The following is a 9,330-nucleotide window of genomic DNA, read 5'->3' on the forward strand; positions in this document are numbered from 1 at the left end:
TCAGGTCCTTATTTTTCATCTGGACCTCTGTAACACTCTCCCAAATGACCTGACTGCTTCTACATCTCTCCAATTCTCCTCCAAATGGCTGACAAAATAATCTTCTTACATCTGACCATATAAATCTTTTTCCTCAAATACTTTGGTAACTATTTCCTATAGGACAAAATGGAAATTCCTTAGCTTGTTTCATAGGAACAACATCTACCCCATGCAGCCAGGGCTATTTATTTTTTCTATAAAATATAAGGAAATCATACTTGAAACTTAATTGGTCCAAAGAACCAACTGACATAGTTTTCTGGTTGCCTAAGTTACATAAGCACAGTACAGGAGGAATAGGCTCACTCCTTAGGCTTGACCAATGTTGTTGACCAGCATCCTGGCTTAAATGCAAAATAAGGAAGTTGTGCCCAACTAAGTGAGATCCCCTATCCTTACTAAATAGCCTTTCCATGCTATTATTAAGTAACAAATTTCTTTGTTGGATGTTGGATAACCTATGAGTAATTTCCTTCCCATATTGAGCCAAACCACTTAATCAACTTGAGTCAGGCCTTGCCTAGAAAAGTTTGTTATTTAAGGTTATCCTGAGTCTGGCTCCAGCCTACCTTTATTGCTACTCTTCTTTCTTTCATGCTACTCTTCTTCATATTCCAATCTAACTGGACTCTAGTCATCCATAACCTTCATAGTTTAGCTTCCACCTCCATGTATATGCACAGGATTTTCCTGAGCTTGAAACACTTCTCAAAATCTCATCTTTTAAGACTAAACTTAGGTGTCATAATTGCCAAGAAACTGCCCCTATTTTGTCTAGTGGTAGGGGCCCTCTCTCTCCTTCTTGCATTTTCTTAAACTTATGCTTATATTCTTATAAAGTATATATACATATACAAATTTCTTAAGATTATATTTATATTCTTAAGATTATACTTTTATATATATTTATATTGTACATATATATGCCTCTCCCCTCACTCCCCCCTCCTTTTCTCTCTCTTTCTCCTCCCTCTCTCTCTGCCTCCTCCTCTATGTCTTTGTGTCTTTGGTACCTGGCAAACTGCTTTGCACATAGTAATGTGCTTTGCACATTAAGTAGTGTTCTTCATTTGTTTAATTGGTTAAATAAAAGCTTTCTCAGTAACTTCCACTATAGTTTGGGCCAGGATTGAGAAGGGACCTTAGGTGCTTCTAGAATCTGTTGCCTCACAGTCTGATAATTATTTTTAGGATGAATCTTTGAGGGCACCAACTCGGTAGCAGAATCACAGGATTTGAGAGTTAGAAGGAAACTCACTAGCCATTTAGTTCATACCATACACAAGAATCCCCTCTGGAATATATTCAAAAAATTGTTCTCCAGCTTGTCCTTGAAGATCTCCAAGGAAGGAGAATCCATCTTCTTTCTAGGTAGACTATTCCACTTATGGTCAACTATAATTGTTAGGCAGCTGGGTGGTACAGTGGATAGAACATTGTGCTTGAAATCAGAAACACATCCTCATGAGTTCAAATCCAGCTTCTCACACTTACTGGCTGTGTGGCCCTGGGCAAATCATTTAACCCTCTCTGCCTCAGTTCCTTATCTCTAAAATGAGCCGGAGAAAGAAATGGCAAACCATTCCAGCATCTTTGCCAAGAAAATCCCAAATGGGGTCACAAAGAGTTGGAAATGACTGAACAAAATTGTTAGGAAGTTTTGTTTGTTTTTTTCCATGTGTGGTAACTGGTTGTATTAGTGGCTTCCCACTCCTTCATTAGATTACCACATTACCACATTAAAACAAAATAGATATTATCTGTGCTTGTAAAGAAGAAAAGATCTGGGAAATTATTCCATTTGCAATTTATTTTTTCATCTATGAATGAGAAAATGCCACTTGAAAGACCCAGATTACCCTTGCAGAGCCATGAGGCACATAGCAGCAATGAAAGGTTAAATGATTTCCTGTTTCAGAAGAAAATGTCTAGAACTGAAAGAAGAAATCCTAAGGCTGAATTCCTATCTCTGCTCATTAAAAGTCCTCCTCATTTATGTAACCTATTCTTTGATTAGATGGAAAATGAGCAGATTCTGGATGGCCAAATGCTATACTCAAACTCTCATACTTCAGTTCTATGACTTGTGCTTGTCAGTATCTGAGGACAGACTTTGGCCCACAGTGGATAACCCATTTTATATGATTCTGTTTCTACTTTTTCTGCTAATACTGACAATGTAGTATTGTCAAATGAAATTTCTTTTAGTGGTTTTATCTCTGCCATAAATACCCACTGTGGGCTGAAACCTGGCAAATAAGACTATATTGACATTTTATTTTTCCCATGGACTTCATTGGGAGTACTTAAATGTCAATTCCAAAAACAATCATGAGTCAAATGATCAAAAAGTTGCACAAGTATGGTTTCTATTTATGTATCTGTTCTGTGCTTGGCAGGCTATGTCTAAGATGGTCTTTAGGCTAGCCAAAACAATGAAAAACCCTAAATTCTATTTAGGCAGGGGATAATTCAATGATTAGATATTGTCCATTAGGCAAATCACAAAAGGCAAGGTTCCCATAATGCCTGACAGCGAGCATTTCTCAATCTTAATTACAGTTCCTGGATAAGCATTGCTTCAAACACACAGACAGCATTGAGCAGGGAAACGAGCACAGTGCTGGGAACCACAAGATTTAAATTTTCATCCCAACTTGCTATTATTAAATAACCATGTAACTTTGGACAAGTCACGTCAACACTGCATTCCAAAAACTCTGGCATTTATACTGCTCTCTGCATACATTCTACCACCCATATCTGTGCCTTTGCCTAGACTATGTCTGCCATGCCTGGAATTCACTCTCTTCTCACCTGTTTATGATATAATCCCATAATCCCTAGCTTCATTCAAAACTCAACTCAAGGTCCACTTCCTTCAGGAAGTTTAACCTGATGTTCCCATTTGCTCATGCCCTCCTCTAAAAAATTACTTGCGTATATTTAACTTTCTATGTATATGTTGTTTCCCACAATATAATGCAAGTTCCTTGAAACCAAGAACTGCTTCATGTTCTTTGTAGCACAATATCTGACACACATTAGGTGCTTAATTAATCCTTGAATTGAATAAATGAATTTATAGCTTTTGTGATTCCTCCAGGTCCGATCCAGGCTTTGAATCCTAGATCTCTTGGCTTAGGTCTCTTCACAGGCTATTGTTGATCCACAACTATTGCCTTTAATCCAATGCTCTGGTCTAGAAATATCTAGATGTCTTGAATCTCTCTGTGGGTCAGTAGTTGCCATTTAAGATAGAGTGCCAGACTTGGAATCAAGAAGACCTGGCTTTAAATCCTACCTCAGACAGGATTTGAGTACCCTTGGAAAAATGTTTGTTAAGTTGAAGATTGCTCCTCTCCTAACATAAAGATTGATTGCAAAAATTTATCCTGGGATTGATTATATGCCTCAATTCTCTTTCGATAATACTTCCATTTGCTGTATGGTGATGACAGCTTCCTTGCAAGTAGGGGATATTTTTATCACCCTATCATGCCTTTATTGCAGGGGATTGAGCCAATAGAATTAGAAATCCCCTGAGAGGTAACCTGGACTTTTCATGCTTTTATTCTGTCCTATGAAAGGGTTGCACTTTTAAGTGATTTCATTACAAGCTAAGGGAAATAGGGCTCTTACAAAGCATCCCTCTTATCTAGAGAGCTGAACAGTTAAGAAACACATAACAAGTGCTTGCTCAAAATGGCCCCATCTTACCTATCTTCCTATTTGGAGATCTCTAGGAGAAGCTGTCCTTGGCCAAGACATCAGTAGGAAACAAGTATATCTTATTATAAGGTAAAAATATCTTGAGGATAATGTTCTCACATTTGGGGTGTACTTAAAGTTATCAGGATGATTTTAAAAAATCATTCCCAAGGTCCATTGAGACATTATTTAAAGGTCATTAAAAGCTAACATCTGTATATTGCTTTAAGGCTTGCAAAACACTTTACAAATAGCTCATTTGATCCCTATAACTCCAAGAGGTAGGTACTAGTATTGTCCCCATTTTACAGATGAAGAAAATGCCCAGAGTCACATAGGGTCTTCCTGACTCCAGATTCCAGTGTATATAGATAGATGAATATAAATATAGATATACATACTGCATATATATAATATATATAGTATATGTGTGCATGTATATATAGTATGTGTATGTATATTTATATACATAGTATATATACTAACTTGTATATATATACATATATATATATACATATACATATCAGTATATTAGAGACTATTAATATGAGAGGGTAGAGATTCAGAAGACATGGTGGAGACGTTTTTTCTTGACCCTCAATATACTATGGTAAAGAAGCCCGAAGAAGACTTCAGTTTTGACACTGCCTACCAGCAGCCACTTTTTCACTATATTTTGGAAAAAAAGCAAAGAAGATGATGCTGGTGGGAACTACAATAGCTATTCTCCATATGGCAAGTTTAGAAATAAGGGGGAAAAGCAAAACTAGGGTAGGAGGAAAGATGCACCTGTGTAGATGGGAGTCTGATAAATTCTATTTTATATATATATAAAAATATATATATATATATATACACACGCATATATGTATATGCACACATATATGTATATATACATATACATGCATATATGTATATACACACATATATGTATATATACATATACATGCATATATGTATATACACACATATATATGTATATATACATATACACATACATAGATAACAGGCATGTATGTGCATGGGGAAAGATGATATATGCCTGTCAAACTCCATACAGAGATGATATGAAAGGTGATATGGCAAGCAATAACAACAAAATTCACTCAGAATCAATACGATTTCACATTTCCATGAGTTGAAAATGTGAAAAAGACATAAACACACACATACCACACATATACATTAAAGCTGTGTTTAAATCCCAAAATGTCATAGGAACAGACTTTGAGCTAACTGGATTTGGACTGGACAATAGCAGTAACTTATCCTCCCTGGGTTTCAGTTTCTTCATCTGTAAAATTAGATGGTTAGACAAGATGGCCTCTTGACATTCATTCTATCTCTGAATCTATGATCTAATGGTCCCATAAGAACAGAGATCATTGGAAAGAACTTACCTGTCTCTAAAATGCACAAGTATAGGTCTATTTTAAGATGTAAATATCACTGGGGCTTTTCTGTGCTATATCCTGGTATTTGATAAAACTAAAACAAATAATTCAGCACTTAAATTACATAGGATTAAATTATCTGTTAACTGTTTAATGTGTATAAATCTAACCTCTTCAACAAGAGCCAAAGCTCCTGGAAGGTAAGGACCATTTGTTAAACTTTTTTGTACTTTATTGAATATGGACACCATCTTCTGATAAGCAGATCTCTAGAACTGTGCTGGAATGATGCCCCAGGGGGCAAAATAACTATTCCCTCCTCTCCTAGCAAAATGCTCATTCCTCTAGCACCATGACCTTGGTTGACTGGCAGAATTTCAATCTTGTGGTCTTTTCCCAACAATCGTCTTTCTAGACCTGTCTGATATATTTGATACTAGTGACCTTCTCCTATTGAATAATTGCTTCTTTATGAACTTTTATGACATGACTCTGTAAGTTTTTCTGTCTAACTGTTCCTTCTCTTTCAGTTTTCATTCCTAGTTCATCATCCAATATCCTTCTTCCTAATTTTGGATGTTACTCAAGGTTTTATTCTGGGTCCCCTACTATATTCTCCCCTCACTTTCTTGGGAGCCTCATTGGCTCCCATGGAGTCTAAATGATGGAATCCCTCCAACATGGCATTGGATTTCATTATCAACTCTATGTTGATGACTTGCAGATGTCCATATGTGTATGTATAATCTTATTTATTATGTATAATTAAATTAATACAAATTCTATAAATAATACATATATGCAATAAATACATTACTGAAATACCACATACAATATATACATTATGTTTAGATGTAAATATAGCCTCAGTTTTTCTCCTAACCTTTGGTTCTGTATCACTGATACCTATTGGACACCTCAAACTCAATATGTCCAAAACTAAACTCATTAGCTCACCTGCCCCCCAAAAAAAATTCCATAAAAGTTACCATCCTTCTCCCAGTCTCCCAGTTTTATAATCTTGGCAATATCCCCGACTCCTTATTCTCATTTACACATATATACAATCAGCTGATAGATCTTTCCATTTATTACGTCCACTCTCTCATATCCATTCCCTTGTCTCTACTCACAAACCAGCCACCTTACTTTAGGCCTTTATTACTTCTTGCCTAGATTACTACAGCAGACTTCTAATTGACCTCCTGCTTCAAGTCTCTCCTCCCTCTAGTCCATCTTTGTAAAGCTTCTAGTGCTTTTCCTTGAGTGCAGATCTGGCCATGACACTCCCCTACTCAACTAACACCAGTAAGTTCCTATTGCCTCTGGAAGAAAATATAAATTCCTCTGTTTAGTTTTTAAGGCTCTATATAATGGGACAACTAGGTGGTGCAGTGGATAGAGCACCAGTCCTTAAGTCAGGAGGACCAGAGTTCAAATCAGGCCTCAGACCAATCACTTAACACTTACCGCGTGACCCTGGCCAAGTCACTTAACCCCAATTGCCCAAAAAGAAAAAAGAAAATAAAGCTCTATATAAACTGGCCCTTTCTAGTCCCACTGGACTTTATTTCTGCAATCTGCAATTCAGCTAAATTAGAATTCTCAGTGCCTCTCAAACACAACAGTCTCATCTCCATCTCTGTACCTCTGCAGTGGCTCTCATGCTTGCAATGTACTGTCCTCACCCCACCCCAAAAAAGCTGTCTCTTCCTTCAAGATACATCTAAAGCACCATCTTCTACACGAAGCCTTCCCTGATGCTACCCAAACTACCTTGATTTTAACTAGTTCTTTTTAGGTTTATGTTGTATATACTTATATATACATATATTTGTATTTATATATAAGTATATACATATATGTGTATATATATATATATATATATATATATACACACACATATATGCATATATTTATTGTTTTATCCATTAGAACAAGGTGTTGAACACACTGCCCACAAGGGCAGCTGGAACAAGATTAAATGTAATTGGGAAATATTTCACAAAATAAATAAAAATACAAAAAAACCATAGATAATTACATTTTAAAAATAAATCAAAATGTGGCCCACAGGGATCCTTATTTCTACTAGTAGTCCCAATTTCTATTTGAGTTTTTTACCTTCATTGTATTTATATCCCCAGTGCCTGGCATATTGTAGACACTTAATAAATAATTGATTCATTGATCTAATGATTTTCAGCTTTCTAAGAGGTCCAGGACTGAGATCAGATTAATGTGTTACCCCTCCTAGAAGGATTCCATTTTCGAAAATGACCTAGAGAAAAAAAGCTTTAGCCCAAAACTGTATATTTCCAGTGGCAGAATTTCAGGTAGATGATGTACAGGAAATAAAAATTGTGGTGGGGGTTGGGTCAGGTGGAAAGGAACTTCCCTAAGGTACATATGGTCAACTATATACTCTGCCCAGCTCTAAAATTCAGAAGGCTAGACAAATGCAAAACAATTGAGATATAATTGATGATTTGAATTACAGTAGCATAAACACCCATCTTTTAGACTTGAAATTACAAACAATATATAAAAGCAAAAACAACAGATTAGAGGTTGAAAAATAAATTTTTTTTTTGAGAAAACATGATTTATCTAAGATAGACTGATTTAATTGACATTGCAGGTTCATACAAATTGGTAGTGTAGGCAAAACTTGTCAAGGTGCAACCTCTCCCCTTAAAGATGGGAAAACTGGGACCCAGCAAGAGCAGATGACTTGCTCAAGGTCACATGGATTGTAAGTAGCAAGGTTGAGATTGAAACCCAGGTCTTTGGACTCCAAACTCAGTGATGTCTCCATTATTGCAGTCTTTTTCTACCTCCTGTGAACAAAAGTCTAATGTTTAAACTCCTAGGAAGAGAAAACACTGGTTGTGGCTTCTCTGAGTGTCATTAGGAGACTGTCCTAAGTTCAATATTATAGCTCTTATGCAATCTTATAAGCATTTCCTTCCTATTCACAGCAGGTAGAAAATAATTGTTGTTTATTGAGTTATTATGCATGTCAATAACACTTATGGTAATACTTGGGTGGGAAGCTAAGTGGTGCAGTAGATAGAATGCTGGGCCTGGAGTCAGGAAGACCTCTTTTCATGAGTTCAAATCTGGCCTCAGACACTTACTAGCTGTGGGACCATGGGCAAGTTATTTGATCCTGTTTGCCTCAGTTTCCTCATCTGTAAAATGAGTTGAAGAAGGAAATGGCAAGCCACTCCAATATCTTTGTCAAGAAAATCCTAAATGGAGTCACAAAGAATCAGATACGACTGAAAAAATGAGTCAACAACAAACAACAATATTTGGGCCAATCTGATTGTCCTTTTGCTAGCATTAAGTAACATGAAAGCTTCTCTGAGAGTAGATACAGTCAGCTCCTAGTTATCCATGCTTCTAAAGAAGGGGAGAAAAATTAAATTTAACGATATATGCTTTGAAATACATAGTAGGTACTTAATATTACTTTTTTTTAATTTAATTTTATTTATTTATTTATTTTTAAATTTTTTTTCCATATGCTTTTGAGTTGAAAATTTTTTTCTCCCTTTTTCTCCCCCCCTACCCTCCCCAAGACGGCACACAATCTGACATAGGCTTTACATTTACATACCCATTAAACATATTTTCACATTAGTGAAGTTGTAAGTAAAAATTAAAACCAATAGGAGGAACCATCAGAAAGATGAAACAAAACTCAACAGAATGTAAAAATAAGTGAGAGCGATTTGACTTCCTTAATTCTTTCTTTGGATGTGGACAGCATTTTCCATCCGAGGCCTCTGGAGATGTCTTAGATCCTCGTAATGCTGAGAAGGGTTCAGTTTAACATTTAGTCATTGCATAATGTGCTGTTATTGTGTACAAAGTCCTCTTGGTTCTGCTCACTTCACTCAGCATCAGACCATATAAGTCTTCCAGGTTTTTCTGAAGTCAGCCTGTTCATCATTTCTTATAGCACAATAGTATTCCATTACATTCATATACCACAACTTGCTCAGCCATTCCCCAATTGATGGGCATCCTCTCAATTTCCAATTCTTTGCCACCACAAAAAGAGCTGCTATGAATATTTTTGTACATGTGGGTCCTTTTCCCATTTGTTTGATCTCTTTGGGATATAGCCCTAGAAGTGCTATTGCTGGATCAAAGGGTATGCACATTTTTGTAG

The sequence above is a fragment of the Phascolarctos cinereus genome, unplaced genomic scaffold (genome assembly GCF_003287225.1).
Source record: "Phascolarctos cinereus isolate Bilbo 61053 unplaced genomic scaffold, phaCin_HiC Scaffold_5;HRSCAF=322, whole genome shotgun sequence".
In the NCBI taxonomy this organism is placed as follows: Eukaryota; Metazoa; Chordata; class Mammalia; order Diprotodontia; family Phascolarctidae; genus Phascolarctos; species Phascolarctos cinereus.